At 41.3% G+C, this 23,471-nt stretch overlaps 1 pseudogene; it reads left to right on the top strand.

Moving 5' to 3' along the window:
- The first annotated feature begins 15,353 nt into the window (after positions 1-15,353).
- Positions 15,354-18,560, top strand: LOC118625613 (annotated as a pseudogene).
- Positions 18,561-23,471: the final 4,911 nt, after the last annotated feature.

The following is a 23,471-nucleotide window of genomic DNA, read 5'->3' as shown; positions in this document are numbered from 1 at the left end:
ATCATCCAGCAAACAGAAAACAGCGGCTAATGATGTGGGCTCTGGCTTTGAGGGTTATGACTTAAGAAATGTCCACACCTGTAGAGAATTTTCATGAGTTTATTTGAACCAAACAGATGACAATTTCCAGGAAGCAAAATCTCAATGAATTGAGAAAATGCTCCAAAAAACGGCAGCTTTGCAGCTTATTTTATGCATTAGAATCAACGGTGGAGACATAAGGAGGGTTCCATGAAATCCACTGGTTAAGGTGGCAGGAGAAAGGAAAGTGGGGAAATCTCTGGGATTGAATAAAAGGTAAAACAGAGAGACACATATTTCTTTTATACCGGTGGGCATGGGATAGTTAATAACATTTACAGCACATGGAGATGGTATGCGGGAGAGCAAGATACCCATGAGGGGCTGTGGTCTCATGCTCTGCAGTGTGGTTGTGCACTGAGGGGCCTGGAAAAGGCAATGACTGACAATTCAAAGGTCTATTATCCTAGATGCAAAAAGGCAACGGGCAGACTTACTTAAGGTAACGACCACCCTTTGTCAAGGAAGCCACAGGCCCAGGACATGAATACCCTTCATGTCCCACTTTTGCTTAGGAATATTTATGTTCAAACTATCTTATATGGTTACTTTTAGTCTCTGAATCTCACGGGGTGGGGGATCTTTTTTCTGCCAAGGGCTGTTTGGATATTCATAACATCATTCTAGGGTCATACAAAATTATCAGCTTAAAAATTAGCCTACTAACCAATGGACATAGACAACAATGCTTGCGGGGTGAACGTGGAGGGCGGGATAGGGAGGAGGGTGTCCGGGGGGAAAAAGGAGAAGCATCTGTAACAAAAATAAATTAGTTGTTTAAAAAAATTAGCCTACTATATTTGGTCAGGCTAATTTGGTGAGGCATGTGATGTCAGCTGGTATTGATATTGTGGAGCATATATGGCCGGAGGGTTGGATGGTCCCCACCCCTGGTACTAGGGCCTGCCATGCTGGCCTCCTCTGAGCTATTCAGGTTTAGTATGTGTCCCCTTGTTTGTCCACAAGGGGGTGCTCATTTCTATTGTGGAAGAAAGAAGAATGAGGTTTTTACATGGAAAAGAGACAGTGGGTGTGGGTGAGAACCAGGGGGAGAGTAAGAGGGACAGAAGAGAGGAATAGCACAGGGAATTGCCTATGAGTCTACCTTGCAAGTTGCCAAGGTAGGTAGGCACCTCTGCCCAAGTTCCGGTACACACAACCAAGATGTGTCTGAGGAGCAGAGAGAGGATACACTGGGTAAAAGTTCCTTTCAAGGGTTCAGAAGACCCTAACACTGACGTGGTCCGCCGACCTGGATGAATGCCCCCCCTGCCCCCCTGCAGAACAATCTCTTGATCTGTTAAGCAGGGTGTGCAGTGACTTATTTTGCACATGCCAGTGACTGGCTGAAAACCCAGCAAGACTGTTTTTTTTTTGGTTTTGTTTTAGAAGGCAGCTCCCCTTTTGGTTGGTTTCCCACACTATTCCAGTGTCCATAAGCCTAAGCATCCACTAGATACCTAGACACATGGTGGGAGAACTCCCTACCTTGTTTGGTCCGAGACTGCACCGAACAAGCTGAAGCTCTCCTAAGCTGGCACAGTGGCTTAGTGACCTCAATATTACACTCTCTTAAAAAACGGAGACTCTGAAGTAGAATTCCGAAGATCTGTCAGAAGATAAGAGGAGAAGGCATTTCAAAATTTTTTTTTTTAAATCCTCACCTGAGGACATTTTTTTTTTAAAATTTTTTGTTCAGATAGAGTGGGAGGGAGAGAGAGGAAGAGAGAGAGAAACATCGACGTGAAAGGGACACATCGAGTGGCTGCCTTCCGCACGACCCAACCAGGGCCGGGGACAAACTGCTACCGAACTACATGCCCTTAGCGGGAACCAAACCTGGGTCTCTCTGGACCGCAGGCCAACACTCTAACCGCTGAACCAAACTGGCCAGGGCTCAAATTCTTTTTTAAAAAATTTAATTAGTTTTTATTGTGGTCACATTGGTTAATCACATATAAATTTCAGATGTACAACTTTATGATTTGATATCTGTATACTCTATTGCATGCTCACCACCAAAAATCTAGTTTCCATCTGCTACCATACACCTGACCCCCTTTACCCAATTTCTCTTACCCGCGTCTGGTAGTCACCATTCTGTCATTGGTATCCATGAGCTTGTTTTCATTTTGCTTTGTTCTTTTGTTACTTTTTGTTTTATATTACACATATGAGAGCGATGGGATGGGTTTCTGTCCTTTTTCACCTGACTTACATGCTCAGTCCCTGGAAAGTGTATGGAGAAATGCCAGGTGGATGTGGGCAGATGTAAGAAAGGAAGAGAGGAGGGCCCAAGTCCTTCTGAGCGAGGTCCAAGAAAAAAAAAGAAAGGAAGAAAGGGAAGAAAAACAAGTTCTGCCCTGGCTGGTTTGGCTCAGCAGTTAGAGTGTCAGCCTGCGGTCCAAAGAGACCTGGGTTCGGTTCCTGCTAAGGGCACATACCTCAGTTGCAGTTTGTCCCAGGCCCTGTTGGGGTTGTGTGGGTGGCGACCAGTCAATGTTTCTCTCTCACATCAATGTTTCTTTCTCTCTCTCTCTCTCTTCATCCCTCTCTCCCTCCTGCTCTATCTGAAGATAAATGCAAAAATGTCCTCGAGTGAGGATTAAAATAAAGCCAAAAAAGCCCGTCCGGAGTGGCTCAGTGGTTGAGCATCGACCCATGCACCAAGAGGTCACCAGTTCGATTCCCAGTCAGGACACATGCTCAGATTGTGGGCCAAATCCCCATTGTGGGGCATGCAGGAGGCGGCCAATTGATGTTCTCATCGATGTTTTTCTCTCTCTTCCTTCCTCTCTCTTTAAAATGAATAATAAAAAAAAAAAGTTCTAAGAGATCACATTATACTTAGAGACTGAATTCCAATAGCAAGACATTGTGGGAAAATGCAATTCTTAGGCACACAGTATGAAACCTAAAACATAAATTATATCATTTATTGATTGTATTTTGCAATGTTGGAAAGAGAAAGAAAATGCAAGAGGAGAAGGAAAGAAAAGGGTGGAGCTCAGGGAATTACAAACAGGTCAGTAGAGGAAATCTTTCAGAGTATTGCAATAAAGCCATAAAAGTACAAAACAGGAATGCCCCTCCCAGCCTGAGATCTCCATAGGAACTAGGCTGAGAATAAAGGGCAATAAAAAATAAAACTCATTCTCCTTGAGCATGATTTAATACAATTGGAAAGAAATTCTAATGTATAACATAGAATAACTTTAAAGAAATGAAATATGTGACATGCCATGCATTCATTCAATAAATACTTAAGAATCTTGAAGTAGAATGCTATAAACTTTTATAGGGCCAGTAAGCAGAATGGAACCTATATAGAACAATGGCAAATATATGGAGAAGTGAAACATTTATCTTATATCAAAAAGTGAATGTGACACTGAATAGAATAATGTGCTTTCAAGTTTATGGGAAAACATGTGTCAGAAAGAGATCTGAAACTAACGTTGAACTTTCCATGGTATATGCTATGACAGTCATTAGTATTGCCCACCACGCATTTCTGGTTCTCTACCTTCTGGTAGCACATTAGCATTGCACTCCCTGGCCCTCTATGGTTTTGTGGGATCATGTGATTATTTCTGGCCAATGAAATGTATGCAGAAATTATACATGTCATCTCAGAGATGAGCATTTGGTTGCTGATGCTCCAGAACTCTCTTCCCCCTAGCATGGAGGGAAAATCTCCTACATGTGGTCACCTATTTGCCATCTGATGACTGAATGAAGAAGACTTTTGTGACCCTACAGTATAGTAGAGTTAAAGGGTAGAAGGAGTCCCATTATTCATGTGACCAGGTAGAGAGAGTCAGGAATGCAAAATAAAATTCTGCTCTGTTAAGCCACTGAGATTGGGACTTACTTGTTACCCTAACTAATACCATTATATTGCATTACAGTAGCACCTCCCATCCTCCATTTCACTTTCTGAGGTTTCAGTTACCTGCAGTCAATATGCTACAAAAATATTAAATGCAAAATTCTAGAAATAAACAACCCATACGTTTTAAGTTGCAAACCATTCTGAGTAGGGTAATGAAATCTCACATTGTTCCTCTCCATCCTGCCCGGCACATGAATCATTCTTTTGTCCAGTGTATGCACACCATATATGCTACCTGCTCCTTAGTCACTTTGTAGTTATCTTGATGATCAGATCAGATCAATTACAAAAGAGCTATCACATTCATATAACTTTTATTACAGTATATTGCAATAATTGTTCTATCTTAGTTATTGTTGTTAATCTCTTATTGTGTCTAATTTATAAACTATTATAGGCATGTATGTAGGAAAAAAATAGTATATATAGAGTTCAGTACTATCTGTGGTTTCAGACATTCACTTGGAATGTATCCCCTGTGAGTAAGGGGGGACTACAGAGTATCTGCCTCTTTCTGTCTTGTCCTTCCAACTTAGTTCCAATTTAGTTCATGACACCATAATCTCTCCCTTGGACTCTTACAATAGCCTCCTGGTTCCCTCCTTCTACTCTTCCTTCCTACAAGTCATTCTCTGCATAGTAGTGGTCTCTTAGACATGTAAATCAGAAGTTGGAACTTCCCTGCTAAAATCCCAAAATTTCCTGTGGCACTAAAAATAACATCAGTCTTTTTATCCTGGTTTCTAAAACGGACCATTCTCTGGTTCTTGCCCATATCTCCAACCTCACCCATGCTGCTCTGACTTGAACATGTCAAGCTCATTTCCATAGTGAGGATTTTGCAATCATGGTTTCTTTTTTCTAGAATGATCTTTATTTTCTTTCTGGTACTCATAACTCAACTTAATTACTACCCTGTCAGTGAGGCCTTTGTTGCCCAATCTGAAGTAGCCTCCCATCACATGGATAATAGTTTGGTGAAGGCCAAGGGAGGGGGTGTGGGGGTGGGTGGAGGTGGACAAAAGGGGAGAAAGGAAAATACCTTCAGTAAGGTCAACATTATAATTTTTTAAAATTTATTTTTTCTTTATTGATTTTAGAGAGAGAGGAAGGGAGAGGGAGAGAGAACTAGAAACATCAATGTGATGAGAGAGAACATTGATTGGCCTCCTCCTTCATGCCCCCCACTGGGGATCGGGCCCACAACCTGGGCATGTGCCTGACCAGGAATGGAACTGTTGACCTCTTGGTGCATGGGTCGATGCTCAACCACTGAGCCACACTGGCTGGGCAACATTAAATTTTTTAAATGAAAAAAATAAAGTAGCTTCCCATTGCTTTCTTTTTGTTGTTGTTGTTAATTCTCACCTGAGGATATTTTTCCATTGATATTTAGATAGAATGGAAGGGGGGAGGGAGAGAGAGAGAGAGACATTGATTGGTTGCCTCCTTCACAACCCAATCAGGGCTGGGGATTGAACTTGAAACCCAGGTTCGTGCCCTTGACCAGGAATCAAACCCTCAATCCTTTGGTCTGAGGGCCAACACTCTAACCACTGAGCAAAAATGGCCAGGGCTGGTTTCTTTTATTTGTCATCTACTAGAATACAGAACCATGAAAGCAGGGACCTTACCTCTTGATTTACCTCTGTATCAATAGTGCCAAGAATGTCCAATGGGGATATGTAAAAACATCTCTTTGAGATTAGCCAAAGAACATATATGCATAACCCTTGGACACAGACAACAGTTTGGTGATGGCCAGAGGGAAGGGGGCAGGGGTTGGGTGGAGAGGAGGAAATGAGGACATCTGCAATAGTGTCAACAGTAGTAATAAAAATTAAAATAAATAAAAACATCCCTTGTAGAGTACTTGTGAGGATCATAGGACGAGTTAACTATGAAAGCCCTCAGCCTCACACTGGTGTTTAGTAGTGTTGCGTCCACAGTGTTTCTGTTGCATTTGAAGTCAGTTCACCACTCTTCACTGGCTTCTTTCACACTTTCAATAAGATTGGTTTTCTTATTTTTCTTGTTTGCCATTTTGTTCTGCGGTGCTGTCCTCCACTAGTCCAGGGCCTCTCTCTCACCATTGTCAATGCTTCAGGTCCAGGTGGTCACTGACTTTTCTCAGCAACCTCCCTACTAGGAGAAGAGAGAAGCTTCCAGTTTCCTTCCTGCCACAGTGCTATATAAGGATCGAGACAGCACCTCAAAGGATGTCAGCTCCGACATCCTTTTCTGAGGGCCCACTGCCCACAGCCAACACTCACTTTGCTCTAGGTTGTAGTTGTTTGATTGCTTATGGCAGTTAAGTGAAAACGCTTTGCAACTATTCTCAAGTTCCCATGTCAAGGGATTTTTTTTTTTTTTTTTTTTTTTAGAGTTACAAATCTATTTAACTTGATTAGTGAGGTAGAAATCACCGAATTTTCTCTTGGAGTAGAATTTCTGTTGAGTGTCTCCAGGACTGGCTTCGTATGAAGAGAGCTGAGTATCTGTTGTTCTGTTTCAGAAGCTCGGTGCTGACTTCCACTAGCTCTCCTCAGTCCTTATGTTTTAAAATATCCATCTGAATTTGATTCAGTTTTAAATCTCCTGGGAAACTAAGCTCTTCATTTTCGTATTCACTTCCTTTCTTTGATTTTTAAGAGTTCCTTAAGTCTGGTTTTCTTTTTTTCTAATTCACTATTGACCAAAGACTGGTTTTTCAACTCAATGTATTTCTTTAACAGTTCCTTTTTATCCAGAGACAAATTGGTCTCTGACTGGATTGTCCGAATCACTTCAATTCTTTGTGCTTGCTCTTTAATTATATCTTTTAACTTGGGATTTCTTTTCCTTTTTTTTTTCTTTTTTCTATTTATCTTCAGATAGAATGGGAGGGAGGGTGAGAGAGAGAAACATTGACGTGAGAGGGACACATCGACTGGTTGCCTACTGCATAGCCTAACCAGGGCCAGGAATGAACCGCAGCCGAGGTACATGCCCTTGATGGGAATCGAACCTGAGAGTCATTGGTCTGTGGACTGATGCTTTAACCACTGAGCCAAACTGGCCAGGGCAGGGATTTTTCATCTCAAGCTTTTGCATGGGATCTTGCATCTCCTCAGCACTTTTTACGGACACTGCACGTCAATCCTGCGCTTCTTGGAACTCATTTGAATTCTCTCTTGGACAATCTTCAATTCCATCTCCAGCTTTCTAAGAATGGTTTCACGTTGTTGGTTCATTTCAACCTCTTTGATATATTGCTCTTCCTTTTTTCTTAACTGCTCCCTGGTTTTTTCACATAACAGATGAACTTTTTATCTTTTCTCTTTTTCTTCTTTTAAGGTAAATCTCGCTTGAGGCCTCGGTCCTCAGGGGACTTTTATCTACATAAGCTGGAGACCTTTATTTTAATTCTTCTTAGCTGATTTGTGTTGGGTACAAAGCCCAGAACACAAACTTTGTGCTCTAAGTAAAGAAAAGATACATCAGAAAATAGACAACTTCTTACCAGGAGGTTCACTTGAACACTGTGTATAATAAGACAAATTAGAAGCAACTGTGATGTCAGTCAACAAAGGAATTATTAAATAAATGATGGTTTGCAGCAGTGTAAAGAATGAGAAGGAAGAATTCCAAGATTCAAGGGGAACATCTTTTGATGAGTATTATTCGGGTATTTAAATGACAATGTTGTCACTGAGTAATTAAAATTAATTTAGAAATTAAAAAAACAGTTTATGTGATCTGTTACCAATTTGAAACCTGGGAGAGTGCTCAGGGGCCTCTTTCTAACACCCTTGTGTAGAGGGTACACTCTCAATGTGGAAACAGAGGCCCAGAGAAATAAACTGTCTTAGCTTGTCAAGGTCATATTTATAAGAATCTGGGCTAAGGCCCAAGCCTGCTGATTCCTGTTCACATATCATTAATAAAGAACATGTTTTCCCCTGGAGAGGGGCAGTGGGTGTTTTCTGAAAGCCTTTGTACCTATCGAATGCCCTGTCACTGCACAGCTGAGGCTGTAAGATACTGATGGCCTTGGGATCAAGGGGAGGCGGGCACATAAATCATGCTGTGGCATCCTTGAAAAGGAAGACAATATTGTGTATAATGGGATGAAACATGGTAGCTAATCACAATAAACGCATGAGCAATTGGATCCTTTAAACAAAGAATTATCTTTAAACAGCATGAGTATTTGGATGAGGTAAACTTTCCAGGGCCAAAAAGTTCCAGGCAAAGGGAAACACACACACAGGGAGGTTCAGGAACCGAAACAACTGACTCCTGTGAGAATAGCGAGTTCTTCAGCAGAACTGGAGAACTGGAGCACAGCAGGACATGGAGAAGTAGCTGGAGATGGGCCAGAGCGAACACCAGCCACGTCTTACTCAAGGAGTTTGAATTTTACCCTGGAAATTAGAGGGCACTTCTTAAGGGCCAATAAACTATCTACTAGCCCTGGCTGGTTTGGCTCAGCGGTTGGAGCATTGGCCAGTGAACTGAAGGATCTCAGGTTCGATTCCCAGTCAAGGGCATGTATCTGGGTTGCGGGTTTGATCTCCGGCCCTGGTAAGGGTCGTGTGGGAGGCAACCAATTGATGTGTCTCTCTTACATTGATGTTTCTCTCTCTCTACCTTCCACTCTATCTGAAAAAGCAATGGAAAAATATCTTCAGGTGAGAATTAAAAAGACAAAAAACTGTCTACAACACATTTCTTTCCTTAACTGATTCAAATTTGCAGATTCGTTTCAAGACTTCCTTCTTGTTCATGAACTTCTGTGACACATTGGACCAGTTAGAAGCATTTATTTGAGAGATTTAAGGGATGCATATTTTAAAGAAAGATACTTTTTATTCCAGTGGCAAAGTGTGTGAGAGTATGTGTGTATTACCATGTATTTAGTATACTTTGCCATCAGATGCTATTGCTTCTGAATCAATAAGTAAAAATAAATATAATCAAGCATATATACGAATATTTTTAAAATACTTATTTCTTTACCCATGCTTTAACAGCATCCAATGCATACCATTAGATTTAAAAGTCCTCTCCTTCGAAACAGTTGTAGCCCTTAAATCTCTCCTATATAGAAATTCCACAGCTGCCATAAAAGAAAAAATGCAGCCCTGGCCGGTTTGGCTCAGTGGTTAGAGCATCGGCCTGCGGTCCCGAGAGACCCGGGTTCAGTTCCTGCTAAGGGCATGTATCTCGGCTGCAGTATGTCCCCAGCCCTGGTTGGTCGTGTGGCTGGCAGCGACTTGATGTGTCCCTTTCACATCGATGTTTCTCTCTCTCTTCCTCTCTTTCCCTCCCACTCTATCTGAACAAAAAAAATGGAAAAATGTCCTCAGGTAAGGATAAAAAAAAAAAAAGAAAAAATGCAAAAAGAACATATCCATAAAATGACTAAGAACCAGGAAAAATGCTAGCATCAAGCAGAAATTTTGAAAAATTCCAAAGAGAAACAGATGTGGTTAGTCAAATAGAGGAGAACACATAAGCAGGAAAGTACTTTTCCGAAGCGGGGAGGGATTCCAGGACTGCTCTGAATGCACTAGCGGTGGGAAAAGATGGGATGCCTCCAGCAATCATCAGTGTGATTGGGGAAACACCCAGAATGGTCACCCGGCCAGCCCTGTCCTGGCAGGAGGGAGACAGCAGAGCTCTTCCCTCCCATATGGAGGGTGAGCACTTGGGCCAGAAGCGGGACAATACCTTGGGAGACTTTTTACCCTCAGAAGGGAAGGAGAACTGGTATTTCTAAAAGAAAAACTATTGTAAAGTCACATTAGGCACCAGATTCTCTCTCTTCCCAGCGACAGCTGGTGCAGATTCTGTTGAACAGAAGCAGAATTCTCAGAGAGGAAAACATGGGATCTCGAAGAAGACACAGATGAAATGAAAAACAAATGTCACCAACTATTAAAGGAAAAGTCACAACCATAAAAGTGAAGTACCAAACTCAACTAACAACTAACATCTGAGGAGGCTATATTTATAGTGCAAGAGATGAAACTAGATTGTAAACATGAAACAAGAACAGAATATTATGAAAGAGAACAATGAACAATGATGGCAAAAAACAAAACAAAAAACAGTTATTGAAACAAAAAGTTTAAATAGATGAGCTGAATGGCAGAATGCACGCAACTAAAGATTGACTAAGCTGGGGAACAGAAAAGAAGAATTATCTCAAGGCCTAATACAAAAGGTTAGAAATATGAAAAGTATGAGAAAACTTGAGACCTAACTGATAGACCCGTAGTTTACACATTTATTTAGGTAGATCTTAAAACAATGAGGTTGACTATATTCTCATATGTTTATCGGTCACTTGTATTTCTAGCTCTGAAATGATGACTCAGATTTGTCCAAGGTTACCTTTGCACAAGGTCAAGGACACAGTGTTGTAAGGGAGGGTTCTTTCCAGTGCACCTCATAGTTATCATGGAATCATGTCTAAAGTTTGGTAATCTCTGTAAGAAAGTGAAATCCCTCGGATCAAGAGCTCCCAGAACTGTAAGCCTTTGATCTCTTTTTGGCTTGGGAGGAGGAAATGAAGGTCAGGAATGTCAGCACTCATGACTCTACCTTTTGATCATAAAAGGGATTTCAAGTATCACAAGGACATGTTTCCTTGTTTTATTTTTGCTGTGCCATTGAATCCACTTCAGTACTGGAGGCCTGCACATTGCTTTCCAGACAACCTTTGACTTTTTCCGCTGGGTATGGCAACTTGCCATTTCCAAGCATACCACATGCATCTATGTTTCTCCAGCTTTCACCAGGAAAAAATCTATTTATTATTACAAATTTTGCTCCCATTTCTTATGAAACCTTTCCTTATCCTCCCCAGGTAGAATGAATTTCTCTCAGACTTTCTTTCTTTTTTTTATTTTATCCTCACCCGAGGACACCTTTGCATTTATCTTCAGATAGAGCGGGAGGGAGAGAGGGAGGAAGAGAGAGAGAGAAACATCGACATGAGAGAGAACATCGATTGGCTGCCTCCTGCACGCCCCCCACTGGGGATCGGGCTCACAACCTGAGCATATGCTCGGACTGGGAAATGAACCGGCGACCTCTTGGTGCATGGGTTGACGCTCAGTCACTGAGCCACAACGGCTGGGCCCAAGCTTGTTATAATCTCACTGAATTTCAGCTCACTTGTCTGTAGAAGTGGGTAACTATCGGGTGGGGCAAAAGTAGGTTTACAGTTGTAAGTACATGAAACAGAGTTTATTCTTGTATTATTATTTAGTAATTATTGTATTATTTTCCATACAAATAACTAAACCTACTTTTGCCCCCACCCTGTACATTCTTCGCAGGGTTCCTGAGATTTAAGTGAGCTATAAGAGGGGCTGCCAGTACCAGATATACAACAGGCAGTCAGTAAATGCTCATTCTTTTGGTGCTTAACAGCACATTTTTTCAAAGTTCTCATTGAGGATTTCATTGGAGTATCACAATGCAACTAACATTCTTAATTTTGGAAAATTAGTTTGGTGCATGACAATTAGTCCCTGAATATTTCATTTGCAAATTAGAATAAAACATGAATCAACATTTTAAAAGGCCTTCCATTGAAGTTGTCATAATTCATATATCTTTCCCCCTCACTGGAAGAGCGGGGTAGAGATGGCAGCAGAATTGCAAACCAATTGGCAATTGAAAATCTTCAAGTTTTTTCTCCATCCCTCCCTCCTCCCACTCTCCTCCTTCTCCTCCCCCTTCTCCCCACCCCTCTCTCTCTTACCCCCCACAGGTTGCTTGGATTCTTGAGAAAATAAAGGGAAGAAAGACATGCCAGGAGATAGTAATGCATTTAGGATTCTCCAAGGGGAATTTCCTTTCTTAGTTTTTGTCCCTCTCGGTGCTCAGGGAAAATGTGAGGGGCAGGGTTGTCCTTAAGGGCACTATACTCTTGACTGCTGGCCCAAACCCTTCTTTGTCAGGGATTTCCCAAATGAGAAGAGAGCGGGAGGTAGAAGAAGAGACTTTTGAGGGAGGAGACAGAATATTACTCTCAACCAGGAAAGAATAAGAAAGGAAACTCAGAATGCAGGCAGACAGACATCTGCTGCTCTCTTTCTCCGAGTTAACAACAGTTACTACCAACTGCTACCTGCTGCAGTTCGTTCTTGCTGGTTATTATTATTATATTTAAACCTATTCTAAATTCTCCTGATTTGTGTTACCTTTTCTGGTGTGCTTATGGATGAATGGTTATAGAAGTTCATTTGTAAAAGTGGCAAACATTGCTTTTTCATTAAAATGGAAGTTTTCTCGTCCGGCCAGTGTTGCTCAGTGGTTGAGCATTGACCCATGCACCAAGAAGTCGCGGGTTCAATTCCTGCTCAGGGCACATGCCCGGGTTGTGGGCCTGGTCCCAGAATTGGGGCATGTGGGAAGTGGCCAGTCAATGTTCTCTCTCATCGATGTTTCTATCTCTCTCTCCCTCTTCCTTTTCCCTTACACTCTCTAAAAATCAATAAAGAAAAATTAAAAAAAAAAAGGAAATTTTTGCCTTGGCTGGATTGGCTCAGCAGTTAGAGCTTCAACCTGCAGTCCAGAGAGACCTGAGTTCGGTTCCTGCTGAGGGCATGTGCCTTGGTTGCAGTTTGTTCTCGGTCCTGGTTGGGTCATGCGGGTGGCGACCACTCGATGTGTCCCTTTCACATCCATATTTCTCTCTCTCTCTCTCTTACTCGCTCTCCCTCCCACTATATCTGAACAAAAAATGGAAAAAATGTCCTCAGGTGAGGATTAAAAAAAAAAGAGAAAGTTTTCTCAAAATAGTCAATATTATTGTTATAAAATAAAAATAATTATTTTATTCTTAAAAACTTAATACAATTTTAAGTTTCAGGCTTCTTGCCACTGACCATCTCATGTCCATCCTTTCATTCCTTGCTAACCTGGTTGCCTTTTGTATGGAATGAATCTCACTTCAGCTTCCTAAATATTTGTGTTTATGTCAGCTTTGTTGTTTGATCGTCTTTTTTGCCAGATTCGGATTGTTGGTGGTTGTGGGGAAGGGATGTTGCAGGTGGGAAATTGCTTAACTTCTCTTTACATTGTGACTTTAACAGCAATGTTCATATAACTAAAACCAGATGCTTTTCTTTTCTTCATCATCCATGGGTTTTCAAATAATGACATTTTGTCTTCAGGCACCATCTCCCACCTTTCCAGCCACATCGGAAGCCTCACTACTGATGAAGGTGTCTTACCTTTCCATGCCTCCCTGCTTTTGTGCAGTGATGTGTAAATTCGCGAGAAGTTTGACCACTCCTGAAATTTTTCTCTCTGTGAGGTGAACTTTTATTACTTCTCCATAATCTATCCAGATGCCATCTTTGTTGTGAAATGATCTTTGCTTCTCTTAAGGAATTAATCACTGGAATTATTTCCGTCTCTGTGTTCCCGTAGCGCGTGGGAGACATCTGTCCTACACACAGTGTGATATCTTTTCACATATCTGTCTCCTGCACTAGATTGTGATGGGTATGAATGTTTAAGGATTTTTCGTATGTAATACCAGCTTGCCCTCTAGAAAGAATTACACTAATGTGCACTCCATCTTCAGTGTGTGTACCATTTTCCTCCACTCCAACAAACACTGGCTAGCATACATTTTTAAAGCTTTGCTAATTTGTTTGACTGAAATTGGCATCTCGTTATCATTGAAATTTACATCGCATTGATTACTTTTGAGATGAAACTTTGAGCTATGTGTTTTGTATAGTAATGGCTATTTGTGTTTTGAATTAATCATATTTTGAGATTGATTCGATTCTATTATGTTATTATATGTGACCCACCCATCCCAACCTCTTACTCTGTCCTAATCAGCACTTCTGGGGTCTAGGATCTTTATTTTGCAAAGCACTGCACTGTGGTGATCTGTTTAAGTTATTTCATGGGAAGGTACTATTAAGGCCATAATGTTTCCTTGGAAAATTGTAGTGCTGAATTAGTTCTTCACAGTTATCTCCACCCAGTCACAACAGTACTTCTGACTTACACATCACTACCAGTAAGTCCAATAAAAAGTTATTCCAAGTGATGTGTCACTAATAAATCTGGAGAAAATTTAAAAAGTCCCTGGTAGTCAGTGGAAAGTTGTTTCTTGCACTAATGAAATTTTACAATACATTTTATATGTTTGTGTTGAAGAATCTTATTAAGGAAAGAGGGAAGGGATTTAACGATTAGAAAGTTTGTCAGTGTTTGATTTCATGTGAATTTTTATAGTTCCCTCTTAATGACAACAATGATAAAACCAACAACAACAATAACTAAGATGGACTGAATGTTGCAAAGGCGGTGGGCATTTTTCTAAAGGCTTTATACCTTTTAATAAATTTAGTCTATAACTTTATGACCGTACTCAATTTCCTGTAAGGCAGAGGTTTATAGACAACATCGATGGAGTCGCTTGCCATCTGGCCTTCAGAGCGTCTGGCCAATGGAAAGCACGGGCAGAAGACTGGAGGGAGGCAGGAAGAGGGGGGTTGGGGAAAATGTTTCCTTGGCCTCCTTCCTACCAGCTCCAGGAAAGGATACAGCGTTTGTCTTGCACACTCTGCCTGCAGCTCCCTTCTGGGCACTGGTAACTCATTTCTTCCTTTGTGCCTCGGTGGTAATGATGCTGCACCCAAACCTTTCCAGCCAATTCCTTTATTAAACCTCTCCCATTACCCTCTTGGAGTGTACTGTTCTCTTTCCTGCCAGGATTCTGGCTGATACCCTTGATTGATAATTTTTAGAATCCTCAGTTAGAATTTTAAAATTTCCTCCGTACTTGAAAGGCATCACTTCATAGATTCCAGCTCCCAGTGTTGCTGTTGAAAAGTCTGATGATACTTTGATTCCTGAATTTCTGTTTCCCCAACGCCGGAATCGCGTTAAATCCTCTTTTTGTTCCTGGTGTTGTGAAACTTCACAAAGTTGTGTCTTTTTGAAAGACTTTTTCCACCGTTGTGTTGGAATTTGGTTTCTTAGAATCTGAAAGTTCTTGGAGTATTGGGAATTTTTCTTGATTATTTTGCCATTGATTTTCTTCTCTGTGTTTTTCAAGTTCTCCCTTTCAAGCATTCATTTCAAATATTGGAACTTCTTATCTTACGCTATAGTTTTTCTGATCTTGTCTCCTGTCTTTTACACTTCTGTGTCTTTTTTGTTTACTTTCTGAGATATTCACCTGACTTTATCTTCCAACACTTCAACTGAGATTTTTCACTTCCGCTATCAGGTTTTTTGTTTGTTTGCTTGTTTTGCTAATTTCCAGGATGACTTTTCTTCTCCAGGGATAAACCATTTTGAAAGTAGGTATTTCTATTTCATGGCTGTTATAGCTTCTTTTGGCCGTATGGGGATCTTGGTTACATTGGATTTTGAAGTTTTCTTCTCCCTGCTTAGTCTGTTTTCACCAAGTTCTTTCAGTTCATTGGGTTTCATCACTGTTTTTCGTGTCAGATGCTTTCTCAATTTCTGGTAACCCTTGAGTATTTGCTCATTTTTAACAGAAGTAAAAAATGAATAGAAGTCTAGAGTGCATGGGTGAGTCTTGATGGCCGTGATCTCCATTCTAGGTTGATCTGACCGGGCTGTGTTGTTGGGAAACTCTCAGTGCCAGTGTCTTAAGGTTTGCGCTCTGAAACTGGTCCTATACCTTAGATAAGAATCTTCCAATGATTTGCTTGTACGGTGCAGCCTGGCTGCCATACCAGGAGCTGTGTGTGAGGAGAAGGCGAGGTCCTCATCATTCATTATGTAAATATCCACTTAATCCCCGTTTCTATTACACCACCTCCACTCCCTATTGTACGTGATTTTGTCCTGTCCAGAGAGCTTCTCTTTTGCCCCTTCAAAGGAGAAAACCCTTCAGTCTTTTCTTTGTATTATTTTTTATTTTTATATTGTTCAGATAGAGTGAGAGGGAGAGAGAGAGAGAAAGAGAGAGAGAGAGGCATCGACATGAAAGGGACACATCGAGTGGCTGCCTCCCACACGACCCCAACCAGAGCCGGGACGAATCCCAACTAAGGTACGTGCCCTTCACCAGAGTCGAACCTGAAACTCATTGGTCTGCGGGCCAATGCTCTAACCGCTGAGCCAAATCGTCCAGGGCCCCTTCAGTCTTTTATAGGGGAAGGAGAAGACCAGTGGCCAAGCTGATCAGAGTTTCAGCATGGATCTGGGCAGCACAATGATTCCTCAACGCTCTTTCAACCAATTCTCCCATGTTTACTACTTCTAGAAGTACATGGCACTATCAATTCCTGAGCTCTCCTCCTTTTTCTCTACCTTGTAATAGTTACTTCTCAAATTCCCTCACTGGTAGGATAGGACCTAGTTTTCTTGTTCTGCTAAGGAAGTTGCCTCTCTCACATCTGCTTTCTAGCTTCCAAAATCTTCATATTAGATACATATTTTTACTTATTTATTTTAGAAAATATGTTTTCATTGATTTCAGAAAAAGGAAGGGAGAGGGAGAGAGAGAAACATTGATGAGAGAGAGATAACGACTGGCTGCCTCCTGCAAGCCCCCCACTGGGGATCAAGCTCTCAACCTGGGCATGTGCCCTGACTGAGAATCAAACCAGCGATCTCCTGGTCCATGGGATGACAATTAACCCACTGAGCAACACCAGCCAGGCTACATAAAGATCTTTTAAAATATAGTAGTCCCCTTTTATCTGTAGGGGATATGTTCCATAACCTGAAGCCATGGATGGTACCAAACCCTATGCCTACTCTATTTTTTCTTATACATACATAACTATAATAAAATTTAATTTATAAATTAGGCACAGTAAGAGATTAACAATAATAACAAATAAGATAGAACAGTTATGACAACATACATTAATAGAAGTTATGTGAATGGCTTTGGGGACATTCATAAATAAAATAAGGGAAACTGAACACAAACACTGAATACCATGACACTCAATCTGATCACTGAGATGGCTAAGTGACTGAAGGGCAGATAGGGTACATAGCGTGGGTACACTGGACAGAGGGATGATTCATGTCTCAGGCGGGACTGAGCAGAATGGCGAGATTTCATCATGCTACTCAAAACAGCGCATGATTTAAAACTTATAAATTGTTCACTTCTGGAATTTTCCATTTTATATTTTTGGACCACCATTTACCATGGGTAACAGAAAACACAGAAAGCAAAACTGTGTAGCCCTGGCTGGTTTGGCTCAGGGTTAGAGCGTCGGCCACGCGGTCCAGAGAGACCCAGGTTGGGTTCCCCCTAAGGCCACGGACCTCGGTTGCAGTTTGTCCCCGGCCCTGGTTGGGTCGTGCGGGTGGCAACCACTCAACGTGTCCCTTTCACGTCGACGTTTCTCTCTCTCTCCCCCTCCCACTCTATCTGAACGAAAAAAAGAAAAAATGTCCTTGGGTGAGGATTAAAAAAACCAACAACTGTGGATAACGGGAGACTACTATATACCCACTTAGTATCATTTTAGTGTGATTTCAGGAGGGAGAGAATATTAATGCACTTGTTACATCTATCATCTTTACCTATTGAATGCTGATGGATGCCCCCTCAGGAGCTCCCACGCTGGTGACCCCCCGGGACTGCGCAAGGAGGAGGAGGCTCTGCAGAAGAAATTCAACAAACTGAAGAAAAAGGAAAGGGCGTTGCTGGCTCTGGAGAAGCTAAGCAGCAGCAGCACAGCCAGCCAACGGGGAGCCAAGCCTCACTGTCGGGCCCCCTGTGGTGGACGCAGCCACGGGACAGGGCAGGCCGAGCAGCTGGTGAAGTCAGGGGCCATCAGAGCCATCAAGGCCGAGACCAGGAACTCGGGCTTCGGACGTTTACGATCCTAGAGTAGAAGTTAAAAGACCCCTAGAAGGGGCCACTTCCCTCTTTCCAGCCATTCTGGAGGAGCCTGCCTGCCGAGGATGGTCTGCAGAGTCACCCAGATGTCCCCAGGGGAAATCTCTGTAAGAGAGCTTTCTGCCTTCCAGGGACCGGCTTCGGGAACTGGGGCCCGGCAGAGGGCCCAGGGCCTGGTGGTGGCCCCCTGGAAGCTTGGACTGGGGCTATGAAGAATGGGTGGCACCTGCTCCTCAGTCTCCCCTCCCCGACCCCGGGACCAGGACCGCAGTCATGAGCGGAAGTGGGACAGAGCCCGGGATCGGGACGGAGAAGAGAAGGCCCTTCGGCAGATCAGACTAGTTCTCTGAACGTTGGCCACTCAGAAGGGCATACTCTCTAGACTGGACGCCCACCCTCCCTTGAGGGGCCTTCTCTCTTTTTGGAAACAAAATTGACCTCTCCAGGGACCCGCCCAGAAATTGTGCTTTATCACCTATGAAAAGGTGGAGTCAGCAGATCAGGCCTTTGCTGAGCTCAAGTGGATCCAGGTAGAGTCCCTGCAGCTCAAAGTCGGCACTGCCTGCAAACAGCCCGTGCTGGACCTCCACGGGCAAGTCTGTCTGGGGCTCCCTTGCTGTCCAGAACCATCCTAAGGATTGTCACCGGGACAAAAAGACCCAGATTGTCTACAGTGACAATGTCTACAATGAAAACCTTGTGGGTGGATTGTAGGTTGCAGAGCTGGATTTCTTGTTCCTCGTCTCCCCCAACACTGGTCTCAGTAAAACACCAAGGTGGAAACACACACACACCTGTACACACACACCCGATTATAACTTCCTATGGCTAAAAAAAGAGAGATCCATAATAGCCGGTTCTTTGCCTTCTATATACTTTAAAGCACTCTGTTCTCCAATATTCAGTTGTTTATTGATTGCAAATGAAACAAGAGCACTTCATAATTGTTGAGGCTGGTTAGGATATATTATTCTTACGAGGGAGTGAGCGATCTTGTGAAAAAGAGGATGACTCAAGAACTGTGCCCTGATAGCACTGTGAGAGCACCGTATTAGCAAGTGGATGGTAAGTTCATGATCCGGCTGGATAATTTTGCCCTACGTCAAGGCCACCATGCAAACTATGACATTTTGTTTTAGTTGTCTCATCTACCGTTTGAGAAATCTTCCAATACGTGTATTTTCAGTGTGAGATAGTTCAAGGAACATAAGGCTTTGGATCTTCCTATTGGACACGCAGTCCTGCACTTTGTTATGCAGGGTGGTGGGAACAGATGGAGGCCAGATTTATCAGTGTCAGAGGACTTGTTGTCCTGTTGGGTGATTGTTGCTGGGGTTTCTGTTGCTCAACCTGGTCATACAGTCCTCCCTGAGATTATTCCCATTTCTTAAGCCCGGCCATCTGGCTTCTCATCAATTCAACCAGCCCTGATGACCTCTGACAAATTTCTCTTTTGCTGAAGTCAGCCAGTGAGTGATGTTTCAGTCACTTACAAACAGAAACCTTGACTGATAAGAAAGTCATATGAAGGCAATTTGCAAGGAAGTGCCCAGGAGGTTGGGAGCCCACAATGGACAGACACAAATTTAACAAGTCTTCAGAAAATACATTTAAAATACTTACCCCATTAAAAATTGATTACCAGTATCCCCTACCTATGAAAATAATGGTAGACTTTTTCATCTCTGACGTGTACAGACTGAGAGTAGGCTTCAATGCCTCTGAAATCCCACAGTTGTTTTATCAGAGCCAAAGGGAATGACTCACTAATGAGCACCAGACCTGCCTTTGTCTAAAATGCCAAGGGAGTTGTTTAGTAATATTTGGGAGCAATCCCTGAAAACAACACAAATCTAAAAGAGTCTGATAAATTAGGTCAGAAATTAAGTTGATTTTCGGCTACCAATTATATATCATTCCTATACACTCAGTTAAATCAAATAGGTTTGGCTTGACTGATGTTGGCAGCAATCTAATCCAACACACTGCAAAATAGCATACCTTAAAATATTATAAGTACTAAAGAAATGCATGAAACATGCTTATAATAAAAGTAACTTGAAACAAAGTAATATATAAAGGGAAACTTGAAAGGCCTATTTTGTAATCATCACCATCCCCAATCTACCCCAATCCCATTCCTTCCCCATATATAGCCTCTTGTTAACTGTTAGATGTATGTGTTGTTTATTCCTACGTATTTCTACACATATTTACAAATCTGTATTTTTACATATTTATAGCCTTATTAAGCATTACTCCATGACATGTATTTTTTTATTTACCCAATATTTATCTTAGAGATCGGTTCACTTTATACATACAGATTACCTTTATTTAAAAAAAAATCATACATAGGCCCTGGCCAGATTGGCTCCGCAGTTAGAGCGTCGGCCAGTGGACCAACGAGTCGCAGGTCTGATTTCTGTCAAGGGCAAACACCCCGCCTGCGGTTTGTCCCTGCCCTGGTCTGGGTTGTGCGGGAGGAAAGATGTGTCTCTTTCACATCGATGTTTCTCTCTCTCTCTCCCTCCCTCCTACTCTATCTGAAGATAAATGAAAAAATATCCTCGAGTGAGGATTAAAAAACAAACAAACAAACAAAGACCCTACATAGTATTATAAAATATGGTTACACACAACTTTAATGAGTCCCATTTTTATTAACTTAGCTTGTTTGGATTTTTCTCTATCACAAACAATGTTAACATGATAGCCCGTGCTATGTATTTCTATATGCATTTAAGTATTCTGTATGATAAATTATTCCTAGAAGTAGAATTATTAGTTAAAGGCTGTGGGGGCGGGATTGGAAGGAGGGTGTCAATGGGAGAAAAAGGAAAAACGTCTGTAACAAAAATTTCAAAATATAAAAATAAAGGCTGTACATGTTTAACATTTGGAAAAATCCTGCCCCCAAGAGTCTCCTATGATTTCAGCTTGTATTTACAGTTACTAGAGAGTTTGAACATTCATGTCTTTCCTGGGAAACTGCCGGTTTATACTACTTGTTCACTTCCCTAATGGGTTGGTTATCTTTTTCTTAATGGTTTGATTGGATAAAACATTCATAGTAAACCGCTTTCATGCTATGCAGAAGTCTACAAACCAGGGGGATTACCCCTCTTTACTTCCTTTGCCTTAACTGAAGCAATAGAAAAGCCTAATGGCTTACTCAGCTCTTTAGATGGAAGTGTCAAGGGGTCTGTCAGTGCCATCTATTCGCATTACTGTGACTTGCACTAGATATCTGAAAATAATTTAAAAAGACAAATAAATTACTAAAATAACATTCTCAAGATAGCGCTTTTAAATTACATACATTTATATGCACAACCAATGGACACAGACAATAGTTTGGGGAAAGCAGGAGGGGGGCAGGAACGGGGAGGAGGGGGGTTAATGGGGGGGAAAAGGGAGGGGCATCTGTAATACTTTCAACCATAAAGATTTAAAAAGAATAGATTAAAATAATTTTTATTAAAATAAAAGCATTACAAAAAATTACATACATTCAATTCATTTGAAAATTAGGGTATTTGAGCCCTGGCTGGTTTGGCTCAGCAGTTGGAGCATTGGCCTGCAGACCAGAGAGTTCTGGGTTCGGTTTCTGCTAGGGGCATGTACCAAAAAAAAAATTAGGGTTTTGATAATTTCATTCCAAAATGCATATGGAAAGGCACAGGTCCTAAACTAGTTAAGACAATCTTGACAAGGACAAATAAGTGGGAGGAATCACTCTACCTGATAGGAAGGCCTACCATACAGACAGCGGTCAAGGCACTGTGGTACTGACAGAGCAGTAGGCACACAGATCAACAGAACAGATAAAAAGCCAGAAGTAGCCCTGGCCATTTTGAGCGTTGGCCCACGGACTGGAGAGTCCCGGGTTTGGTTCCACTAAGGGCATGTACCTCAGTTGCAGTTTGTCCCCAGCCCCAGTTGGGGTTGTGTGGGTGGCAACCACTCAATGTGTATCTCTCACGTCAATGTTCCTCTCTCTCTTCCTCCCTCTCTCCCTCCTGCTGTATCTGAAGATAAATGTAAAAATGTCCTAGATGAGGATAAAAACAAACCAAAAAAAAAAAAAAAAAAAAGCCAGAAATAGACTCACACGTATCTGTCCAACTAATTTTTGACAAATGTGGAACAGTAATTCTCTTGAGGAAAATAGAAATAGACTTTCAACAAATGGTGCTGGAGCAATTGGACATTCATAATCCAAAAAAATGAAACAAGACTTAAATCTCACATCTTCTTTAAAAATAACTCAAAAATGGATAATTTACCTATAGGTAAAATGTAGCACTAAAACTTTTAGGGAAAAAAAAAAAAAGGAAATACCTTTAGGCTGTAGGACAGGACAATGACTTCATGATCAAAGGAGTAGGTCTTAGACTGGACCCCAAAACACTATAAAATGAAAATTAATAAATCGGACCTCACCAAAATAAAAAACAAACACAAAAGCTTTGCTATGTGAAAGATTCTGTTAACAGGATGAAAAGACAAGCTGCAAACTGGGAGAACACTTTGAAATCCATAAATCTGACAAAGGACTAGTGTCTGGAGCATATAAAGAACTCTCAAAACTCAATAGTCAAAACCCCAAATAATCCATTTCGAAAGTGGGCAAGATACATAAACAGAATGAATAACGCACTGAAGAAAGTATACAGTTGGCAAATAAGCACATGAAAAGCTATTCAACATTATTAGCTATTAGGGAATGCACTATTAATACTGTACCACAATGAGATACCACTACACAATAATCAGAATGCTTAAATTAAAAATAATGACAATACCAAATGCTGATGAGAATGCAGATAAACTGGAACACTCATACATTGCTGGTAGGAATATAAAATGGTAAGGCCATTCTGAAAAACAGATAGGTAGTGTAGTTTATCATAAAATTAAATATACAAAAGACAACCCACAGAATGGAAGAAAATATTTTCAAGTCGTATGTCTAATAAGGGTCTAGTATCCAAAATATATAAATATCTCTTACAACTAATCAATAAAAAAACCCCTCAATTTAAAAAAATGAAAAAAGGATCTGAATAGATATTTCTCAAAAGAATATATATAGATGGCCAATAAGCACATGAAAAGATGCTCAGTATCATTAGTCATCACAGAAATGCAAGTCAAAACCACAACGAGGTACCACTTCATACCCACTAAGATGGCTAGAATAAAAAAGTCAAATAATAACAAGGGCTGATGAGGATGTGGAGATACTGAAACCTTCATACACTACTGATAGAAATGTCAAATGTTACAGCCTCTTTGGAAAACAGTCCAAAAGTTCCTCAAACAATGAGACATGAAGTTACCATATAACTCAGCAATTCCACTCCCAGACGTATGCCTGAGAGAAATAAATACATATGCACACAATAAATTGTATATGAATACTCATAGCAGCATTATTTATGACAGCAGAACAACCCAAATGTCCATTGGCTGATGAGTGAATCAACAAAATATGGTGTACTATATAATGAACTATTATTCAGCCATAAAAGGGAATAAAGTACTTATGTGTGTTAGAACATGAATGACTCCTGAAAACATTAGGCTCAGTGAAAGATGCTAGTTGCAAAAAATGTATAC

The sequence above is a fragment of the Molossus molossus genome, unplaced genomic scaffold, assembly GCF_014108415.1.
Source record: "Molossus molossus isolate mMolMol1 unplaced genomic scaffold, mMolMol1.p scaffold_m16_p_11, whole genome shotgun sequence".
Lineage (NCBI taxonomy): Eukaryota > Metazoa > Chordata > Mammalia > Chiroptera > Molossidae > Molossus > Molossus molossus.
The sequence above is the reverse complement of the archived record's forward strand: the minus strand, read 5'-3'. Positions and strand labels throughout refer to the sequence as shown.